We start from the raw sequence: 24,093 nt of genomic DNA on the forward strand, positions 1-24,093 counted from the left end.
TGCAGTTCCCCCAGGGCAAGCACCACGTATTTTTACTCCCTGTGTCCAGAATTCTATAGGTCCCAAATACCAAAACATTGAACAAAAGTATCAGTGCAAGATAGGCTGTCATTCAAGTGCAAGGTGTCAAGTCCTTCACCACTCACTGCTTGATTACCAAATGCTTTCAGTGATCTTAGGTGTCCTGCTGGTCTTTTTGTGAACATTTCCACAAACTATATTTTATATGTTATAGTAACATTGAACAATTTCTGATCTCTGCTGCTTATACCTTCTTTGCTCCTTCACTTTATCATGAGTGTTTTATATTGAGTGTATTTCTAGGAAAATGATTTTTATCATACACATCTTTATGGCCTTCCATAAATGGATTTGAAGCACAAATTACTTTCCCTTTTTTGACAACTCAAAAAGAGTTGAGTTCATCTGTACAATCATCTACAGAATATTTGTTGTACTGCAGTCAAGTTTTATCTACTATAATTAATAGAACTAGGGCAGTCTTTCCTTGTTTCCCATCAAAGTTAACAGTGTCTTACGTTTGAAAGGGCTCTTGAAAAGTCTGAAGACCTAAACTACTTCTGGACTTTTAAATGGAGGAAACCTCTTTTTTATTTACCCTCCTTGATACTCTTTTCTGAAGTGCTTTATACTGGTGTTCTTAGAAGTATTTGATGGTGATTATGGAAGAACTAACAAGAATGCTGACATTAGATTTTTGTGTTCATGCTGCTGTTCTCACGATGATGAGACCCCATTCTTGACATACCATAGCATTTAATGGACTCCCTTGGAAAGTACTTAAACACTGGTTATCAACCCTTTTTTGAAATCGTATTAGTGTGTACAGATATTTCTCATTTTTTACTTGAAAAAATATTAGTTTTATTTACCTTTCTGTGAATACAGTCTGTATCACAACCTAATGCAATTTTCTATAAATGGTGAAGACACGCTGTCATTCACCATTTTTGAAAGGATATTTTATCTCTTCAGAAAAACCAAAGGTAAAGCCTGGAGAGGAAAATTGCCTCCCAGTACGTTCTCAAGAGATTTATTGTTATTATACCTTTGTTTTTTCTTCTTGAAAGGGTTTTATAATGGTAAAATGTCTGAGGGAATGGACAACTTGCATTGTGGGAGTTTTAGAAAGTTATGACAGGAACCTAAAATACATGGCCTCTGTATTTAAAGAGACTTCACACCAATATGCTATTTGTTTGATAACTTTTGTGTTCTTTACTGTTTAAAAATCTCTTTGTCAAACATTTAGTGAACTGAAGAAAACATGTCACATTCTGGATTAACGTAAGGATTACAGTTTAACGTTTAACTAGTAACTTGTAAACATAGTTTGGGTCCCAAGTTCAGAATGGAAAGAGCATAAAAATTTAAACTAATGAAAACACAAAATAGACATTCTTGGAGTTGATAAACCCTTGTTTAATCAAATATACAGTTTTCTTTTTCTCCTAAATCTTTTTAAACTTTAAGCGCTTGTTTAAGTAGTTTGTAAAAAATATCCATACCCAATTCTACTACCTCTCTATATTAAGGCTGTGGAAAACTCATTATTTATGAAACAATTACACAAGACTTATATTTCATAGGCTCCCAAACTCTGAAATACAGATATATAGAAAATATACATTAAAAATCCCTGTTCATTGCAATGTGCGGAACCAGTTTCAAAAGGTAACCCTTTTCCTCATCCTTTTTTCCGCAAACTAATAAAACCAGCTAGGTCCTTTGACTGAATGCTTGTTTAAAAAAAAAAAAAATAGACGGCTTGGTAGTAGCTGGAGATAACCCTTCTCCCCCTCCTCGTGCCCACACACCCATTTAGACTGGCAAGCCTATTTTCATTTTATTTCAAAGAGTTTTTTTTTTTTTTTTTTTTTTTTTTAAGCGAAGGCAGGGGACGGCGGGGGTTGCTAAATTTATCTTCTCCAGCCACAGGGATGAAGAAAACACATTTACTGCGGGCGGGGGTCTGAGGGCCTGCAAACAACTCGAGCAGGCGCCTCGGCCAAGACGGGAGCGGAGAGGCGGTAGGTCCCCGGGGAGGGCCCGGGGGGCGGCCGAGGCCCGCGGGATATGGTGGGGGGCGGCCAGGCCGGGTCGGGTGCGGGCCGCCTGCCTCTCGGCGGGGTCGGCGGACCGCGGCCCCGCGCAGGCTTTACGGCCGAGGCGGCGGCAGCGGCGCGTGTGTAGCGGCGGCGGGCGGGAGCGCGGAGGAGGTGGAAAGAAGGGGGGCGCTGTCACGGAGACTCCGGCCGCCGGAGACCCCGCCGCAGCGAGGCCACTGGGCTCCCCGGTCGCGGAGCGTGAGCGGCGCCGACCCGGGGCGCCAGGGGGACACACCGGGCGGAGGAGGGGGCCTATCTACCCTTCCGCATTTTCCTGGGTCTCTCTCCCGGGCGGTGACGTGACGTGCTGACGGCGGGCCCGTGCCGGGGAGCTGGGCCGCTTTTTGTCAGCTCCGAGCTCGGCCCCTCCTCCCTCCCTCCGCCCGCCCCACCAGCCGGAGCCCGGCCCAGTGCTCCAGAGAAAGGCCGGCCTGCAGCACCCGCCACCGTCGCCGACCGCCCGCACGCCCGTCCGGTGAGTTCCGGGCGCCGCCGCGGCCGTGGGGCCTAGCGCGCGCGCAGCGGCCTGGTCCCGGCCTGGTCGGCGGCCCGCGAGGCGCCCTTCCGCGCTAGGCCGGGCGGTGCGGCGCGTGGCGCCGAGCAGGCCCCGAGGAGGCCGCAGTTAGGCCCGGGGAGGAGCCCGGCTGCCCCGAGCGGCGGCGGAGGCGCGCTCCGTGAACGGGCGGAGGTTGGGGGAGGGTCGCCCGGTGGCCCGGGAGGCGGCGGAGGGGCGTCGGGTCGGCGCCGCGGCCTGCCGGGGGCACCGCGCGGGGGCGAGGCCTGGCAAGGAGGCGAAGGCTGCAGGCGTGAGGTGAAGGCCGCAGGCCGGCCGGGCCGATTTTCGCTATGTAAATATCGGCGAGGGGGGGAGGGACGGGGGACAAGATGGCGGCGGCTCGGCGCCTGCTGCAGGGGAAGATTGAGGGGGTTGTCGGGAGGGGGAGCCGCCATCTTGAAGGCGGCGTCTGAAGAGAAAATTCCGCTACAGCCCGTGAGGGGGGGTCGGAGAGCGGGCGGCGGCGGCGGCGGCGGCGGCGGCGGCTCCGGTGACGGGCCCCCGAGGCCCGGCACGGCAGCGTGTGCGCGCGGAGGGGGCGTGCTCGCTCCCCACAGCGGCCATTGCCCTTGCCGCCATGATGGGCGCTCAGGCTCTAGGCGCTCGGCGGCAGCGCCACCTTGCTGCCCTGCCTGCCGCAGCCCCGTGACTGGTTGCTGCTTCCGCTGCATTTTAACTGAGCTGCCGCAGGCGGCCATCTCGTCCCTCAGCGTTCCTGGCCCCGCGCCTTTCTCCTCCTGTAGCCACCCGGGGAGCCGTCGGGACGGGTGGCAGCCCAGGCATCTGGGTTCACTACGGCAAATGGAACTCCACATTTTATTTTCACTCCATGTCATACGTGGCTATCATGGTGCCCTCGATGCGGTTGTTTTCCAACGCTCAAATGTTTTCTCGAGTATCTGAATAAAGAAATAAAGATAAAATTTGATAGGAAATGAGTTCTCACAACTGTTCTATCCAGTAGGGGGAAAAGTGTAAATTGCACAGCACGAAAACGGAGGAATAAGTTTCTTAAGGAGTCTTTGCAACTTGCTTATTTGAAAACAACTTTCCTCACAGGGGGCGTCTAAGCAATTAGTGATCTCTTGGTGTGAACTTTTTTTGAGGAGCGAGAAGGACACAGGTTTTTAAAATTTTCTTGATGCAGTATCGTTCATGTGCTTGTCCTGTGTGTTAGTTTATTTAATTTGAAAATTTTTAAGTGGCATCTCGTCCGTTAAAGGGCGTTTGATTGCATACTGCACGACTCCCCCGTAAACTCAGAACCCAGTGTTAGTGATGCGCTGTGCTGCTGAGTGATAAAGATTAGAAAGGTTCTTGTAATGCAGACGGTGGTTGTTCAGAGGCGGATGGGACGAGGTGAAATGCGCTGAAGTGCTGGCGTAAAAGGTACAACCGATTACTGGGGTTCCAGAGGAAGGCAGGGTTTCCGTTTGGAGCATGAGGAAAGGGTTCCTCAAGTAGGTGACGTTTTGAGGTTACTTAAGGTTGGGTAGGACTTTGTTAGGCACAGGTGGGGGTGGGGAAAGGGCATTTCAAGGGTGAAGTTTCTTCGCAAAAGAGCAAGAATTTGGGGAGGGGGATGTTTTGGCAGGAGTAGATGGTGAAGTGGGGGGTGGGGTGGGAATCCCGGCTAGAAAAGGTGGAAGGACTTGCTTGCCAGGTGGAGGGGCTTATATGACAGGGGAGGCAGGAAAGCCCTCAGGTAGGGTGGTGACACACCTGAGCTGGGCTTTGTGTTCACTTAGCGGCTCCACTGGACTAGAAAAAGTTTTCCAGGTTGGGAAATAATGAGAGTAGCAAGTGGATCATTGTTCTCACTGCCTGAATGATTATCAGGACTTCAGAAGTTAAGCCAGCCAGTTTTGCTACTTTTTAACTGATCCGTTTGTACTAAACAGCTGCTCCTCTTTTCTGTCCTCACTTCTCGCTCCAAATAACTTCTTGCTCTGAGTTACAATTTCTGTAGTAAACAAGAGTGAGAGGTTTCTAACTTTTCACAATCTCCGGGGTTGAGAATTGCAGCACTAGTGCTCTGGGTTTCTTGACGAAGGTAAGCAATGAACCTGTAAGTATTCTCATGGTAATTTTTTTTAAGAAGTCGGTTTGAAAAGTTAGGTTAGAAGAAAGATTACTAAAAAGGCAGCAGCCTTCAGATGGCCTTTTGCAACCCCTGTTCTTCCCCTTGGTGAGAGTAACTACCCTTTTGTTGGATATGGGACTTGGACTGTTTGCTAAGCCAAGCCTTCTCATGTTTTGATTAATATCTGACTGTCCTAGATGCACACGTGCGGAATGTGTTTCCTAGAATTTTATGATATAAATCTGTAGGTAGCATAAGTATTCACTAGAAAGTTATTTCAGTTTTTCGTTTTTCCTGGACTGCAAGAGGTCATAGCAGTGATGCTCTGTGAGAGGACGGGAGGGAACTGAAGATTCTCGTGTTTATCATAAGGGGCCATGGTTTAGAAAAGTTGGAGAAACAGTGTGTTGTAGGAGGCCGACAAGAAGCAAGTTGCTAAGCAAGTGGGCTGCGGTTGTTGAGGTGGTAAGGATAAACATAAACTTAGAAGAAGAATCAGTTGCTTTATGTCTGGACAGCTGGGAAAGACGTAGAAGAGCTCTAAAAAAGAGAAAATTGTGTAGCTGCGCACACAGTACAGCAGCAGTAGGTGTTCAGGACAGCATGAGTGGATGGTTAAGATTAAGGAGATTCAAGTTGCATGGTTAAGAAGACAGATAATAACGTAGTTCAGAAGGATTTCTATTGGAAACTGTTAAATGTTTTTGCCTAAAAGGGTAGACCTTGATGATCTGGAAAACTGGTGTAATACCTTATTACCCAACCATTTTGGGTAAATGAGGTGTTAGTCTTTAATTTATGTGTATATTTCAGATAGGTGCAAGGTTCCTTTTTTAAAAACGTGCCCGCAGAGCATTACAAAAAAAATTTTGTCAACATTGCTCTTTGTAAATGCTTCCTCTTTAACCCCATCTGGGATCGTAATTGTCACTGACGACTTGTGTTATTTGTGTTTGTGCACACTGGCGATTCAAGACTTTCTTTTTTATTCTTAAAACTCTTCAACTCGTCCTGAAACCCCTCAGCCTCTGCAGAGATTATCTAATCTCTGACTTAAACCAGAAAGATAGACAACAATCTGATCTAAGCATCTGAGTTTCCTTCCTTTCCACTGCATGCTCTTCCTCTTGTCTCTACCTAGGCTTTCCTCGCGTTCTTTCGTTGCAGGAAGAATTGGCCTCCTTCAGGCCTGTCCTCAGGGCTCTGTCCGTGATTCTGCTGCTCGCTTGCATCATTGCCCTCTAACTCTGCTGGTGCCTTTCCCTCTCCTTAGAAACATTCCTAGGTTTGCTCATGTTAAAAAACCTCGCTTGTCTTCTTGTTCCTTTCGCCATTGCTTTTATTTCTATTCATCGCACTTATTCCTAAATCCACTATTTCCGAAATTGAGAAACTTACACGGCATGTCATCGGGTGTATCAAATAAAAGTGTTCTTTGTTTCAGAAATTCTCTGTGCTCTCTCAGTGTTCTGTTTTGGGATTTCCCTCAAGGTCGATCCTCTGTCCTTTTTCTTGAATCTTCGCCCCTGTTTTCAGTGTTCTTTACCGTGTTTCTCATCTAGCATTTCCAGTTGCCTACTGACCATCTCCTACCCAGGTATGTTATTGTCTCAACGTGGCCGAAACCAGATTTATCTGGTATATTGTAGATGTCTAGACTGTTTATAGAAAATCTTCTGTTTCTTTCTTTTTCTTAGCCCAGAGTCCTTCAAACAAGTCTTGCTGTCTAGCTTGCTTTTTGTTAATTGCACTGTCGTTTCTCCCGGCTCATTCTTCTCTAGCTCATATAGCAGTGTGGACATCTTTAATTTAGCATTAAATTTACTTAATGCTATTATATTTTAACTGTGTGTTTATATTTTTGTCATTTTTTCCCCTAAACTCTGAATGTAGAGATAGGTTCTCTTTTATTCTTCTCCTCCAGCAGTACCTGGCACATGGTCATTGCCTCTAAAAACAATTATCTCGGTTATTGGGTGCAGAAAACTTTGTAGTTGATTAGTTTTCAAGTATTAAAGCATCTAGTCTATGTGTCCCTTGACCACAAGGAGTATACATATTAAGGCACGCCACATGAGCTGGGTAACCCTGGCTCCTTAACTGTTCGGTTAATATGGCCAGTCTATTCTTATTCCTGTCAGATTATTTTTCCAAACAATTTTTTATAAAAATCCAGGTATCTTGTAACATTTATTAAAGTGTAAACACTTTAAGGAAAACTAGCTGGGGAGTGGATATACAGCCATTAGGATTTAAAAAAATATATTAAAAATTTTTAAATTGTGAAAAATTTCAGAACTACTGAAAAGCAAGTGTCACTCAGATTTAACAGATCTTAAATATTTTATTACATATTTGCTTCATAACTTTTTTGTTTGTTTGAAGAAAGAAAATCTCACAGATTCATTTAAAGAGTGTCCATCCCATTCCTGTCTTTTCTTTGCCTGAAGTAACGATTGTCCCGATATATATGTACCAAACCCAGTATCAGGTATAGCTTTTTGTGTTTTAACTGTACATAAATGGCATCATACTGTGTGTGTCATTTCATGGATTTTTTTTCACTTAACACCGTTTTTGAGGTTCATCCATTTTGTACGTGGATCTAGTTCAGCAGTTCTCAAAGTGTGCTGTAGGAATTCCCAGGGATCCTTGAGATTGTTCTGGCTGCGTTCTTGTGTGCACTGCACAATGCTGTACAGAGGCTGCACGACACATGATGTCATAATAGGTTGAACACAGAAGCAGTTATGGGAATCCAGCTGTTCTCTATTAAGCCTATTTTAAAGAGGTTTGCAGAAATGTAAAATAATGCTACTCTTCACTAATTTTTTTGTTTTGAAAAACAGCTATTTTTAAATGTTATGTTTATATACCGTTGGCTTGTTAGTTTTTATGAATTCATAAATATTTTTTAAATGTTTAAGATTTAATCTCTAATGTAAATATCTATAGATAGAACCCACATAGAGAAAACCTCTTTGGGGTCCTCATTTTTTAAGAGTGTAAAAAGGGTCCTGAGACCAAGAAGTTTGAAAGCTACCAGTCTGGTTCATATATTTCAATGTATAAATACACTGTGCTTTATTTATCTATTCTTACGGAGGGGCCTTTATGTTTGTAGTTTTGTACAGTTTCAAACATTGCTGCTGTGAACATCCTTATACAGGGTTCTTCTCTCTGGAGATTATAGATGTAGAATTGCTACATTCAAAAGTGTGCGTTTGTCAACTTTACTGGGAATTGCCTAATCATCAAATTGTGTTCCATCTGACACTCCCACCAGCTGCGTGTGAGCCTGTATTTCTCCAGACTCCTGCCAAAAGATTAGCCTTTGCAAGTTTTTCCAATCTGTTGAGTATAAATTGTGTCTCGTTGCTGTTTTCATTTTGCATTTCTTAGATTACTATTGAGGCTGAGCTTTTTGCCCCCCATATTTATTGGGCATTTGAATATTCTGTGACTTGCTTGTGCGTATCTTTGGTCCATTTTTCTATTGGATTGTTTCCTTTTTCTCATTGGTTGATGGATAGTCTTTTTATACTTTGAATACTAATGATTTGTAATTATACATCCTGAAAATACCATTTCCTAGTCTGTGGCTTTTTTTTTTAGCTTGTTTGTGTAGGACTTCCTAAGGTGAAGGTAGTCTTCTCAGGTTTTTTTTCGTTTATGGCTTATGTTTTTTGTATCTGTAAGAAATTGTTCCCTTACCCTAAAGTCATACCCATGCTGTGCTTTTCAGATTTAGGTCTTTAATTCTTCTGGAATTTTTTTTCTCTATTGTGTGATGTAGGATCTAATTTTATCTTTTTAATATGGATTCGTTGAGCCTTTCTGCCCCCTGATTCCTAATGAAACTCCTGAGATTTATTGTAGTCTCATGTAGACACATCCGTTTTTCGTTGGTCTCTTCTGATTTCATTGGTCTGTTTGACTCTACCACTCTGATTTAATAATGATAGCTTTATAACTAAATCTTTTTCTTTATAATAGGTTCTTTTTCTTCAGAAATTTTAAAACTCTTTCCTTTGTTTATTTTTGGGTCCGTTTGTCAATGTCTGTGAAAAACTATTGGATTTTTGTAGTTCCATCAAATTTGTAGAGTAAATACATAGATACATATATGCTAAGTAGTGGAAATGGGATGATTTGAATCTGAGCATGGTCTGGTGATTTTCATAAAACTCTTGCACAACTTTTGATTTTTTTTTTTTTTGCCAGATACTACACAGTTCTTATTGTGAATAGGATTTTGTTACTAATTAATATTTTTATTTAGTTACTGCTAATGCATAGCGAACACTGCAGACTTAAATGTATTGATCATGTAACCTTGCTGATCTTCTCTCTTACTATGTTTTATAGATTATGAGATGCCCTTTTCCCCTCTACATTTTAGCATTTCTGAAATCAAAATAGGTTTTTAGTAGACGTAGATCACCATATAAACACTGTTGTTCAAGCAGTCGTCCGATGCAGTTATTATTGCCTACACGTGCACATACTTGGTCAGGACTCTTCATTTTGTCCCCACTTAAATGAGCGTGTACCCTGTGGTGTTATTTCATGCCAGACAGTACAACTGAAGGCAGAATAAATTGCGAAGTGGATGTCTGACTGGAAGGAATATCCTATAGATAATAATGGAGCATTTTAAGAAGTGCTGTATCACCAACACTTTTTTGACAGAGGGCAATATTGTTGAGAAAGACTGACTGGCTTTGAGTAGAAGAGCAATCCGCGGTAGGACCCTGAATGTGAAGTTTTAGGAATACCCTACCAATTTCTTTTTGCTTCTACTTTTCTGTGTATGTGCAGGATCTGATAATATACGTCTAAGTCTAAAAGAATGGCCTCAATCTAAATTGAACATTCTAAATAACAAAGTACGGCATCAGTTTGTCAGGGTTTTTTTTTTTTTTTTGTATGTAAAGCAAGGATGCAACTTCTTGTTGGTAGTATCTTTAGATTCACTGAAATGTGTGAGTAATAATAGTTTCTAATTCTTTTATATTTTCTAAGTAGTTGTATGTGAATAATGAAGGTTTTGTTTCTTCTTTTCCATGACTTTTCTGCCTCGTGTCTCTTTTTTTATTTTTCTTGGAACTGCATTGACCGATGCCTTTAGCACAGTGTTGAATGGAAGCATTGGTAGGAGGCATCCTTGTCTAGGTACTTTAATGGAGTGCTTCTAATATTTTATCATCAAATACCATACTGTATTGATTTGTTTTTGGACGGGCTAGTTATTATTTATTAGTTTATCTTATCATTTCAGAGTTTTCCTCATGAACAGGAGTTGATTTTTTTAGTGCTTTTGCCGCATCTATCGGTGTGATAAATTGCATTAATAGATTTCCTATTTTAAACTGTCTTTGGATTCCCTGGATATTGGCATCCCTTTGTCATTGCCATGTACCTGTCTATTTTGATGTAGTCTTTGTTTTGTTTTGATAACAAGGTTATGCTAACTTGATAAGATGAATTATTTTTTTGAAACAACTTGTATTTAATAGAGATACTATCTTTCTTGAAAGTTAGAATTCATGTCTAACTCATGTCTAATTCATGTCTTTTCTGATTTGGTTTTTAATATAGTAATACTTTCATGGTGATAAGTCATTTTGGCTTTTCTTTTTTTTGTTTATTTATACAAAATGAACAATATTCCAGAAAAATACACATTTTCCAATATATTGGTATAAAATATAGGCTTCTCTAATGACTTTAAAATATTAATTTCATTTATTTCTTTTCTTTCTGATCAGTACTACCAGTAACTTGATTGTATTATTAAGGCTTTCCAAATAGTTCTTTTATTGATCCTTGCTCTTCCTGCCAATATGATTAATATTTCTTTCACTCTATTTTATTTGCATTTATTCTGATATTTTAAATTTTTAAGTTGAAGATTTAGCTCATTAATATTTAATCTGTGCTCTTATATGCCTTTAAGACTATAAATTTCCCTCTGAACTATAACCAGATGCTGTGATTTTGACGTGAATTAATTTTTATTGTTTAGTTCTAAATATATTGTGATTTTCATAATTTTCTTATTGCCCACTGAATTTTTTAGAACTTTGTTTTCAAATTTATGGGATTCTTTTTTCCCCTGTTTTATCGCGGGACATTTTTGATTTTACTGCATTACAATTGGGGAGCATTGATTGATATGCAAAAATTAATTGTATTTGTCTATACTAACAATAAACAATTTGAAAATCGAATTTAAAAGCCAGTACCTATCACTCAGCTGTAAAAAAAGAGAATGAAATCTTGCCATTTGCAATGACATGGATGGAGCTAGAGAGTGTTATGCTAAGTGAAATAAGTCCGTCAAAGACAGATACCATCTGATCTAACTCATAAGTGGAATTTAAGAAACAAAACAAATAAGCAAAGGGGAAAGAGAGAAAGAGAGGCAAACCGAGAAACAGACTCTAAACTGTAGAGAACAAACTGATAGTTACCTGAGGGGATGGGTTAAACAGATGATCAGGATTAAGGAGTGCACTTGTGGTGAAGTAGCATGTGTTGTATGGAAGTGTTGAATCACTGTATCGTGCACCTGAAACTAACACTGCACTGTATGTTAACTGGAATTTAAATAAAAACGTACTGGGCTACCTGGGTGGCTCAGTCTGTTAAGCGTCTGACTCTTGGTTTCGGCTCAGGTTGTGATCTCACGGTTTGTGGGTTTGAGCCCCACGTTGGGCTCTGTGCTGTCAATCTCCTGGTTGGGATTCTCTGTCTTGCTGTATCTCTCTGCCTCTCCCCTGTTCGTGTTCTCTCTTTGTCTCAAAAGTAAATAAATAATACTATAAAAAATAAATAAATAAAAATTTTACTAAGATCTTTAGTAAAATGCCTTACTAAGAACTTAATGAAGAATTAAAATAATGGGAAATAACAGAGTTTATGGATGAGAAGTGTCAATATTATATAAAGACATCAGTTATGATATATAGAGATTTGATGGAATTCCAATCAAAATACCAGGACTTTTTTTTTTTTTTTTGGATATACCAGTTCTCAAATTTATATGGAAATGTTAAGGGCCAGGGATAGCAAAGACAATCTTGAATAAAAAGTTGGAAGACATACCCTACTATGTATCGAAGTTTATTATAAAATTATAGTGATTAAAACAGTGGGCACAAAGCTAGATTGATCAGTGGAATAGAATAGTCTGAAAGTAGACCTACATATGTAAGGTCACCTGATTTACAACAACAGTGTATTGGGATTTGGATTGAATGTAGAGGTTAATTAAGGGAAAATTGATACTATTGACTCATCATACTGAAAAGCAAGATTTTTTAAAAGTTTTTATTTAAATTCCAGTTGGTTAAATAATAGAATATAGTATTTCAGGTGTATAATACAGTAATTTCCCATACAAATCCATACAACACCTAGTGCTTATCACAACAAGTGTGCTCCTTAATCCCCATCACCTATGTAACCCACCCCTGCACCCACCTTCCCTTTGGTAATCATTAGTTTGGTCGAATAGTTAAGAGTCTGTTTCTTGTTTGCCTCACCACCCCCCCATTTGTTTCATTTCTTAAATTCTTAAATATGAATGAAATCATATGGTATTTGTCTTTCTCTGACTTATTTTGCTCAGCATATACTCTCTAGCTCTGTTCATGTCATTGCGAATGTCAAGATTTCATTCTTTTTTATGACTTAGTAATATTCCCTTGTATATATATTCACCACATCTTCTTTATTCATCAGTCAGTGGACACTTGAGCTGTTTGCATAATTTGGTTATTATAGATAATGCTGCTGTAAACATGGGAATACATGTATCCCTTTGAATTAGTATTTTCGTATTCGGGTAAGTACTCACGAATGTGATTGCTGGATCATAGGGTAGTTCTGTTTTTAACTTTTTGAGGAACCTCCATACTGTTTTCTAGAGTGGCTATACCAGTTTGCATTCCCACCAACAGTGCAAGAGTGTTCCCCTTTCTCCACGTCGTCACCAGTACCTGTTGTTTCTTGTGTTATTGATTTTAGCCATTCTGACAGGTGTGAGGTGCTGTCTCATTGTGGTGTTGATTTGCATTTTCCTGGTGATGAATGATGTTGAGCATCTTTTCATGGGTCTGTTGGCTATCCGTGGGTCATCTTTGGAAAAGTGTCTTCATGTCTTCTAGTCATTTTTAAATTGGGTTATTTGTTCTTTGGGTGTTGAGTTTTATAAGTTTTTTATATATTATGGATACTAATCCTTTATTAGGTATGTCACTTGCAGATACCTTCTCCCATTCCATGGGTTGCCTTTTAGCTTTGCTGGTTGTTTCCTTTGCCATGTAGAACTTTTTATTTTGATGAAGTCTCTACAGTTTAATTTTGCTTTTGTTTCTCTTGCCTCAGAAGACATATCTAGAAAGAAGTTGCTGTGGCCCATGTCAAAGAGGTACTACTGCCTGTGTTGTCCTTTAGGATTTTTGTGATTTCAGGTCTCACATTTAGGTCTTGTATCTATTTTGCATTTCTTTTTGGGTTTGGCGTAAGAAAGTGGTCCTGTTTCATTCCTCTGCATGTTGCTGTCCAGTTTTCTCAACACCATTTGTTGAAAAGACTATCTTTTTCCCATTGGATATCCTTTCCTGTTTTGTCAAAGATTAGCTGACAATGTAGTTGTGGATTTGAAGAGCAAGATTGGTTTCTTTATATATCTGTGTTTTTTAATTTATTTTTTATTTTATTTTATTTTTTTAAATTTTTTGATGTTTATTTTTGAGAGAGAGAGACAGAGTGTGAGTGGGGGAGGAAAGGAGAGAGAGGGAGACACAGAATCTGAAGCAGGCTGCAGGCTCTGAGCTGTCAGCACAGAGCCCGACGCGGGGCTCGAACTCACAAACTGTGAGATCATGACCTGAGCCGAAGTCGGACACTTAACCGACTGAGCCACCCAGGCACCCCTATCTGTGTTTTTTTAAATGGAAACATCTTCTTTATTTTTTTTGAGAGAGTGCGTGTGAGTGGGGGAGGGGCAGAGAGAGAGAGGGAGAGAATCCTAAGCAGGCTTCGCACTGTCAGTGCAGAGCCTGCTGTCGGGCTTGAAGCCATGAACCACAAGATCATGACCTGAGAGGAAACCAAGAGTCAGACGCTTAACAGACTGAGCCACCCAGGTGCCCCTATTTGTGTTTTTTAACCCCACTTAGAGTTTTCAAGTATTTTTATCAATGGGATTTAAATGTGTTACATAGGAAAGCTTTTGTCTTCAAGTATATTAATTTTGTACCAGCACAGTTTATGAAATCATACTGATAGTAATTTTTCAGTTGATTCTTTTGGATTTCCTAGATAGATCATGTATAAATAAGTCTAATTCTTTCAAATAATAATTATATTTTGCATTTTATTATCTTACCTAATCATATTGGTTATAAGTTCCCATATAATCTTAATAAGAGTGATAATGGGTATCCTTGTCTTAATTGACTTTAGAAGAAATACTTTTAGTGTTTTACCTTAGTTTTAATCCATGCCTTTTTGTATAAATTGATACATCATTCTCTTATCCAAAAACACATGTTGTAACATGAACTAGTTTAAGATTTGCATATACTCCTTTGTTGTTTATAATTTATAAAATTGTTATAAGATTCACCCTTTAAAAATGTACAGTTGGGTGGTTTTTATTAAATTCAAAGGTGTGAAATCATCACCACTAATTTTAGGACGTTTTATCACCCCCAAAAGAAACCTTGTGTCCATTAGCAATCACTACCCCCACCCCCCACCCCTGACAACCACTAATCTACTTTCCATTTTTATGTATTTGCCTATTCTTGACATTTATTATGTGGTTTTTTTTGTGTTTGGCCTCTTTGACTTAGCATATTCTTTCCAGGGATCATCCATGTTGTAGCATGTATTTGTATTTCATTCCTATTGTATTTTTTAACTGTTAAAATGTTTTTCTATTCCAATTTGAATAGCCTTAAATAAAAAAAATAGATGTTCTCAGAGTATGGGAAATTAAAAAGGGACAAAAAAAGGAGGCATCCTAACTCATTGTTTAAAATTATTTCTACCCTGTCGAAACCTGGAGAGAATACTACCAAAAACAAAATAACAACAACAGAAATGGAGGTTGAATTTCAACTTTTTGGCATCTGTTGAGAAAATTAGGTTTTTCTTTTTTTAACTTGTTAATTCAGGCCATTATTTGGCTCTGTCTTTGAATTCTAGACTAACCATGCTTTGTCAAGGTGCATGTGCATGAGAGTGCGCATACATATTTTTTACAAGATGGATCACATTTACAAACACTTCACTTGGGATTCATAATCAAATTTGTAGTTTGATTACATTATTTTTGTTAGGGGTTTTAAAAATGGTAAAATTTTGTAAAAGGAATCAAGAAAGCTTTTCTCCTCTGTCCTGGCATAGCTCAGATAGCTTTGGAGAAAACCTAGAGCTTTTTGAAAGGGTAAGAGACAACTCTCCTTTATTAAAAAATTCTTTGGGGGAGATGGTGCCTGGGTGGCTCAGTCGGTTAAGCGTCCGACTTTTGATCTCGGCCCAGGTCATGATTTCACAGTTCGTGGGTTTGAGCCCCACGTTGGGGTCTGTGCTGATGGTGCAGAGCCTGCTTGGGATCCTATCTCTCCTTCTCTCTGGCCCTCCCCTGCTTGTGCTCTTTCTCTGTCAAAATAAATAAATAAACTTAAAAAAAAAAATTAAAAATTTTTTTTTTCCTAGGGGCACTTGGGTGGCTCAGTCAGTTAAACGTCTGACTTCAGCTCAGGTCACGATCTCACGGTTCGTGGGTTCAAGCCCCACATTGCCTCTGTGTTGACAGCTCGGAGGCTGGAGCCTGCTTCATCTTCTGTGTCTCCCTCTCTCTGCCCCTTCCCTGCTCGTTCTCTGTCTCTCTCTGTCTCTCAAAAATAAATGTTAAAAAAAAATTAAAGTTTTTTTCTCCTTAATTTCATGGCGATTGGGTTTTCCTTTATTAACGATAACATATTTCCCCTCAATATGGTAGCATGGAATTATAGAAGATTTTCTTAGAAAATTTTCATTTTCTTTGTGTTTTTTTTTTTCTTTATCATTTCAAATGATATATGTTTGTGCTTTCAGTCCCCACTCCCTGCTTTAGATAATTATTTAGTAGTATTTTACTATACTCCTGGAAAGAGCCAGGTTTGGGTTCCTTTGGGTGGGGAGTATAAATTAGCTGGCTCCTTAACTTTGTTCCAGAGAATGATCATGGAATTAATGTTGCCGATACTTAACCTGGAGCTGATACTCAGTGGAGCATGTCATTCTTAGTCATATAAGAAGCGGGTGTTCCTGCAACACAGGGGTTTGTAAAAAAAAATAAATGAGAAAAAAGTAGGTGTATTGCAAACCAGTGCCTGTGGTGTCTAGCCTGATCTCTCTCCCTCTCTCTTTTTTTAATTATTAAAGGATTTAGTATGTTATGGGTGCAAAACATACTATTGATTGCATTGACAAAAGATCAGTATTCCCTGATTCTGCGACTGTCAATTAAAAAATTTTTTTTGTTATAGTTGTTGAAAAGCTTGGTGTTATATTCTTGCCAGTGTTTAACATGTACTGTGAACATTTGTTAGTATCATTGCTGAGTTTACAGAACCTCACAGACCCCAGGTAATGTATTTAGGAAAAGCAATTAACAAGCATGTGATCATTCAGGTGAGGGAAAGAGTAGAGTCCATATTAGTCAAGTTGCTGTAATTTTAAAGAGTTTCATAGTTTATTAAAAATAGCTTAAAAACTATGAAGCTGTAGGGGCACCTGGGTGGCTTAGTTGGTTAAACTTCTGACTCTTGGTTTCGGCCTAGGTCTTGATCTCACAGTTGGTGAGTTTGAATTTGAGCCCCACATCGGGCTGTGTGCTGACAGTGCAGAACCTGCTTGGGATCCTCCCTCCCCCCCCTTCTCTCTTTCTTTTCCTTTCTTTTTTTTTCTTTTCTTTCTTTCTCTTTCTTTCTTTCTTTCTTTCCTTCTCTCTCTCTCTCTCTCTCTCTCTCTCTCTCTCTCTCTCTGCCTGTCCCTGGCTTGCGCACGTGCGTGCTCACCCTCTCTCAAAAAATAATAAAACTATGAAGTGGTGATACATGATTTATACAACTAGTTAATAGAAAACTAAGAAAAGCCCTTGTTAGCTTGAATGAAGTAAAATGAAAGTAAGACTGCTTTAATCCAAAAAAACCCAAATTCTAATGCATTATCAGAAAAATTTTCTAATATAAGGAGACATTACTTATTAAGAAGGAGTTTGGTAAGAAAAGCACTTACTCAGTTAACAACTTTGGGAATGATCAGTTAGTTCAAAGGGGTATTAAATGCCCAGTTTGGGGGGAAATGTCAGGTGCAAGAAAAAGGAAAAGTGGAGGAAACAGTTTCTGATAATACAAGCCTTTCTTCATGTACTGCATTTGGCAGAAATTAACCTTTAAAAAAAGTCCCCCCCACCGTTTTATTTAGTTTAACTGTTCCATGTACAGTATAGTTTAAATTAATTTCCACTTCATATCATGTCAGAAAACTGTCTTATCCTTTGATCACATCAAGTGTTTGACACATTCGACTCCAGTACACCTGCACCTGAAGGCAGAATACTTCATTCGAGGAAATATGTGAATTGAATTCCTGTTCAAAATCTCAGCAAAGGTTAATAAACTCTTTTAAAAATGCTTTTCATGACAAAATCAAGAAGAGTGATCCAAAGAAAAGGGTTTTTATATGTTATTTTTAAATTGAAGTATAATTGACAGTGTTATATTAGTTTTACTATGTTACATATATTGCAGTGTATTCAGTATATGTTGTATATATTCAGTGTATTAAAATACAGTGACTCGACTTGTATATACCTTCTGAAGTAATCACCAAGATAAATCTACCTACCATCTGTCACTATACAAAGTTATTTAATATTTTTGACTGAATTCCCTATGCTGGACATTGTACCCCTCATGTCTTAACTTATTTTATAACTGAAAGCTTGTACCTTTTACTTCCCTTCCCCTATTTTGCCCATCCCCTTCCACCCCATACAGTAGATTGTTGTGTAATGAGCATGGGTTGATGAATTATTGAATGTGTTAAATGGCAGTGTTTATTTAAGGAGACTGTACCGCTTTACATACGGAAAACTAGTTAGAAGGTATATGCATTTCCTCACGTCAAGCTACAGTCTTACAGGCAAAGGCATTTAAAAACTAGTGCTTAGTGTGGACAGCACATCAATGCAACTAGGTTCAGAAAGTACTTTGGCAACTCTTAGTCTGAGCACGAATAAGGGCTTTGGAAAAATAAGGCGGTAAGAAGGCTTGTCATTTTAGGATCAAATTTTAATAGATGTTGAAAGTTCAAACTCTTAGACTTTAAACAAAACTGTGAAATTTATTGGCTCAAAATGATTCTATGGAAACAACTAATCTGAAACAAAACCTTGGCATTGAAATTTTGAGCAAGTGTACAAAAGTTCCAAGTAGGACAGGACACGGAAGGCCTGGGCTCTGCAATTTACAACAGCATGCATTTTCTCCTCTTCTTGTCATAGAGGGTGGGCAAGGTTGTTTGAAAACAAAGTATTCTCCTCTTCAGGAATGGAATGTGAAATGAAGCTATTACATTAATATTGTTAATTATATACATCTCTTTCCTTAGTTTTTGAGTATTTGATCTGTCAGGGGTTGATAAGAGTTGTAATTTGTCCCTACTATTGATTTTTGTTTTCTGTCTCATAGTTTTTTGTTTTTATGTATTTGCATGCTGTTTTATTTGATACAAATCATAATGACTTTAAATTCAAGATAGAGTAGAGAACATACAATTTACTTTTTTTGCCCTTTCAAAATCACATTGAGGAAGAAATAGAAAAATAAATTCAGGGAAACAAAAGAACCTGATAGGTATGTTACTTGCAAACCAAAATATGATAAATTTCTGGTTGAATAAAGCACTTGGGAATCAATTCATGGCAAAACCCTAGAGAGCTTAGTGGCCTTGTTCAGAAGGCTGGAAGGACCATCCAAAAATTATATTCTGCATTACCCCCAGTGTCAAAAGCAGGCATGTCCTAGGAGGAGCAAGCCTTGGGCACAGCCAGATAATTAAAGGTATGAAAAGCTAAGTCATTTACCTATTAGTATAGGTGTCTTCTAGTGTGGGTTTCCTCCTGAGAGAATGCCAGAAATTCAACTTTCTGATTTGCAAATTCGTCCATAGGAAATTCCAAAGTAGGTCCTGTGGGGAAAAAGGAACAGTGCTTTAGGTAGCTTGTGGCTATCCTGAGGGATGGCGGACCTCCAGTACCAGGAAGATGGGATACTTGCCCACCGTTAAAAAAAAGCCTGGCTGGTTGCATGACTCCTTTGTCTTCCTTGGACTCATTCTTCTAGACTCTAGACCTCTAAATGTGGTCATAATTTAGGTTCATTGCAAGCGAAGATTCTCACTTGAGCTGGGTAAATATAACCTAGCTATCAGAATGTAACTCTGATTTAGATCTTCATCTACAGATATGAATGGACAACCTAGAAGAATCATGCTTTTGAGGAAAATCAGCAGCCTGAAAGAGAGGCACCAAATCCAGCTGACTGAATAATGAGACAGCAGAGGAGACAGTTTAATATAGAATACAGAATTAACTTTAAATCTTCAGAGACATTTGGTAAGATACTGTATCCACTAAAAGAGAAAAGATTGCTGTGAAAAAGTTTATTTTGATATTAAAATATGACCTTTTAGATAAAATTCAGTAGATAGAGTGAAAATCAAGGTAGTTAGCTTAGAAGAAAGAGTTGAGGGGTTCTGAGAATGTAGTACAAAGAATATATGAGAGGAAAATTAAGGTAACATGGAGGCTAGTTTTAGGAGTCCTTGCATCCTACAGTAGAAATTCTAATATGAATGAACAGAGAAAATGGAAGAAAGTATAGAAACAACAGAAGAAAATTCCTTGAGTTCAAGAAAAACTCAAGCCTTCCCCCCCCCCCCCAAGTAATCTTTATGCCCAACATGGGGCTTGACTTCACAACCCTGAGATCAAGACTTGCATGCTCTTATGACTGAGCCAGCCAGACGCACCTTAGAAGGGTTCAAGTCTTTTGATTGGAAGGGCCTGTTGGGTTCTGGATATAAGACACCAGAGCTTGTTAGAGAGGTAGCAGTGAAAATAGAGGACTTGATGAATTTACGAGTGGCTAGTGTAGAGACAAATTTAAAGGTTGAGTTGGTAAGAGAAGTGAAATAGAATTCCACACGTGAAAATTAGGTATCCGGGGACACGTGGGTGGCTCAGTTGGTTAAGTGTCCATCTCTTGATTTTAGCTCAGGTCATGATCTTAGAGTTCAGTTCGAAAGATCGAGCCCTGTGTCGGGCTCTGAACTGACAGGAGCCGGCTTGGGATTCTTTGTCCCTCTGCCCTTCCCCCACTCACATGAACGAACTCTGTCAAAATCAATAAATATTAAAAAAAAAAAAGAGAGAGAAGAAAATTAGGTATCTGAAGAAATGGCCAACATCAAACAACATGGGGGAAAAATTGGAAAGAACTGTAACTTAAGAGAGAAGATTTAAATGTAAATTTTCACCAGTTCCACTTCCACTCTAAGAAAAATTCTGTTAGGGGTACCTGGCTGGTTCAGTTGATAGAGCATGTGACTTTTGAACTCAGGGTCAGGAGTTCGAGCCCCACGTTGTGGGTAGAGTTTACTTAAATAATAATAATAATAATAATAATAATAATAATTCTTTTAGAGACAGATCAGGTTTTTGCCTTTCCTGCAGCTTGAGTAATTTCATCTACAATATGTAAGTACAGCTGGTTCTCTGAGTTTGACTTAGGGAGAGGGACTAGAGTTGAGTCATAAAATTAAAAGGCAGTGAGTTTCTGGGAGGCCGAAAGCAGAAAAGTAATTACTGTATGCGTATTAGCTGCAAAAAGCGAAGTTATATGTAAGCACCCTTTTAACTTGCCCACGAGGGAGATCATCAAAGTGTCTAGGCATCAAGAGATCCACAAGGGAAATGTCCTATATTCATTATCGCTAATTTAAGATCGATAAATACCCTTGCTATACCTATTAACTTGGTATGGTATTTTTATTGTTTTATTTTAAGGAATGAAAGAAAGTTTTTGTGAATTTCCTGAGTTTCTCTCAACCCATGATTTCCCTTAAAACTGTATGTTTTTCTATTGTGAATTCTTCCACACCATGTTTAGGATCATAACTTCTGCAACTGGGAAGGGAATATTTTACTGAGCTTGAGGTAGAGTGGGGTCCCAGAAGTATTTTGAGGACATTTGATAATCAGACAAAATGTTAGTATGTCTCCAAATTGTTAGTCTTGGTTCTGTGAACTATTCTGGTTTGAATTCTCCAAATTCAAGTGATCTCTGGGCTTGGTTCTTGCAGCAAAGGTAGGAACAATTTCAGTTACATTATTTGTGCCTGTTCCCTACTCTCAGACTTTATCACAGTCCTGAGAACTCTTGTGAATAGGTTCTGTTCTAAGAACATTGGTTTCATTCTGGTTGTCAGAGAGAATTACTTCTAACCACATAGGGGTTACACAGTTGAAGGACAGTCATCTCTGCTTAGAAGTAAAAACACGTTTTTTCCTCATTGGAGTTTTTGTAATGACAAAATAGAAGGAAAATGAAGCAGTCAAAACTGTTTTAACAATTACTGCTCACCTAAGTCAAAATAAGGTGAGTGGATTACCCTCCATTTGGGCCAGAGTATCTGTTAGAAAATAAATGGAGGGGCGCCTGGGTGGTTCAGTCGGTTGATCGTCCGGCTCTTGACTTCAGCTCGGGTTTGTGGGTTCGAGAACCACATCAGGCTCCCTTCTGACAGCGTGTGGAGCTTGTTTGAGATTCTCTCTTCCTCCTTCTGCCCCTCCACAGCTCTTTTGGTGGGGGGAGGGTGCGGGCTCTCTCTCTCTCTCTCTCTCAACATAAGTAAACTTAAAGAGAAACGGATATAATATAAAATGATGGGAATAAATAGCGCATAAGTCTGTTGTGGTAGCTAGGGTTAGTATTTTAGAGTACCTTTCATATGGGGGAAGTGCGAAGCTTTCTGAGTAAGGGAGTGCCCTGATACAAAGCAGGGCTTTCATCCCCTGGGGGGGGGGGATCGGGAAATAGGAAGCTGAGAGTGAGTGGTGACAGTGGGAATAAAAAGGCACAGATTCCTGAGAGGTTGTGGAGAAGAAATGAAGGTCTGACAACCTGACTGAATTTAAGCAGGGAGGAAGGAAAAGGCCATAGCGGTCATGTCAGGAGAAAGCAGGGTCCTATCCTGGTGAAAATAGTCCGCAGAGGGTCTGGTGGGAGTGTTAGGTGCTGCCCTTAGTATGTGGACTTGAGGACTCACCTCTGTGTAAATGGTAGTTGAGACGGTGGCATAAAAGTGGAAGGCAGAGGGCTGGGCCAGGCTGCGGTGAGGAGCCAGCAGGCAGAGTAGCCGGTGGCCGGGAAGGTGGAAAGAACACTGAGGAAGGAGAGAACTTCAGAACCTGGGGGACTGATTATCTGTCAGACTCTGAGAGAAAAGCCCAGGAGGATGAATACCCAGCACAGGAGTTCGTGTGCAGCTTGAGAATCCTTAGAGCTGATGGGGTTGGGTTTATGTAGGGAAATTGGTAGGAGGGCCCTTAATACCTTAACAAATGCTGTTTATTGCCCTCTTAATTGGATTAATTTCGAGTAGTAGTATAGCGTTATGTTTAGAAGATTAATTTACAGTTTATCATTTTGTAATTACATTATTAAATTGGGAAGAAGAGAAAGCATTATGGCCGGGGTGATTTTAATGGGGAGAGAGCAGTTGACAACTTTTTCAAAGCATGTACAAGTTTCCATTTTTCAGAGTTGAAAATTGTTTTGTTGTTTTCAAGAAATTTGTTTTTAATGTTTGCTTATTTTTGAGAGAGAGACCGGGCAGGGGAGGAGTAGAGAGAGAGGGGGACACAGAATCTGAAGCAGGCTCCGGGCTCTGAGCTATCAGCACAGAGCCGGACACAGGGCCCGAACCCACGAACTGTGAGATCGTGACCTGAGCCGAAGTCGGATGCTTGACCAACTGAGCCACCTAGGCGCCCCTGTTGTTCTTTTTAATTTGAAGCATTTTGAATAAATAACATGAAACATGTCCTTCCTTGAAAATGAATAGAAAGGTTCTCAGAGTTGATATGTTGAAAATTAATTTATTACATTAATGTTATTTGAGTTTCTAATGGGTATATAAATAAGAAATATTTATATGTAAGTTTAGCGTCTGAAAATAAGATCTATATAAGTAAATAGTTATTTATGGCAAACAGGTAAAATCAGAGAAAAATGGTAAAAGTGCCGGAGAAATTCAGAGGAGGGAAAGATTATTTTCAGCTTTTTCTTTTAAAAAAAAAAAAACCTTTTTTTAATGTTTATTTTCAAGAGGCAGAGAAAGACTGAGTGCGAGTGAGGGAGGGGCAGAGAGAGGGGCAGACCCAGAATCCATGGCAGGCTCCAGGCTCTGAGCTGTCAGCGTGGAGCCAGATGCGGGGCCCAAACCCACCACCCATGTGATCATGACCTGAGCTGAAGCTGGACGCTTAACCCATCCAGGTGCCCCTCAGCTTTTTCTTTTTTTGTGGGGGAAAGGATTTGGGGGAAAGGTGTTCTAGGTAGAAGAAACCCTGAGCTCAGTGTAGAGTTGGGGTCTTATGAGGACATTGGACATTTTTGTTTGGCTGAAGTGTGTGTGTGTGTGTGTGTGTGTGCGCGCGCGCGCATGCATGCGAGGTACTTGAAGGGAAGGTAGGGGACAGAATGAGGGAAAGATTGTTTAGGTATGGAATTTAGAAGATGGCAAGAGTGTGAACTTTATTTGGAAGCAGCAGGGAGCCATTAAACATTTTTGAACCAAGGAATGACGTCATCTAGCTGATGCTTTAGAAAAATGACTCTTGGAGCATCTGGCTGGCTCCATTGGAAGAGCATGCGACTCTTGATCTTGGGGTCATGAGTTTGAGCCCCACGTTGGGTGTAGAGATTACTAAAATAAATACACTTAAATAAAATAAAGAAAAAGGGCTCTTGTTTCTGTTATTTGAAATTTTAGTAAGAAGTTTTCACCACTTACATCATCAGTGAAAAATGATAAAGGTAAAAGAAAGATGGCTAATAGTACCATTTAGGCAGATTAGAAAGAGAAAGTAGAGAGATAAGGAAATCAGTGGGGGAGGAGGTTTCTGTAATACTTAGAACATGAGTAAACCACAATCCCTGATTAGCGATTAGTGCTAGAGAGCGTATTCT

At 39.8% G+C, this 24,093-nt stretch overlaps 1 protein-coding gene across 3 annotated transcripts in view; it reads left to right on the plus strand.

Annotated features, from left to right (window-relative positions):
• The first annotated feature begins 2,384 nt into the window (after positions 1–2,384).
• ZFX (zinc finger protein X-linked) overlaps positions 2,385–24,093 on the plus strand; it is a 54,605-nt gene continuing 32,896 nt past the window's right edge. For 2 of the 3 annotated variants that reach the window (XM_047076016.1, XM_047076018.1), the window contains exon 1: positions 2,385–2,604. The gene's annotated coding sequence lies outside the window, so the exon portion shown is untranslated. Of the gene's footprint in view, positions 2,605–19,074; positions 19,455–24,093 lie in introns of those variants that run through there. The other variant, XM_047076017.1, reaches the window with a different exon arrangement.

Source organism: Lynx rufus, unplaced genomic scaffold (assembly GCF_022079265.1).
Source record: "Lynx rufus isolate CCGP_SWC_20201006 ecotype Redwood Valley unplaced genomic scaffold, mLynRuf1.p SCAF_14, whole genome shotgun sequence".
Classification (NCBI taxonomy): Eukaryota; Metazoa; Chordata; class Mammalia; order Carnivora; family Felidae; genus Lynx; species Lynx rufus.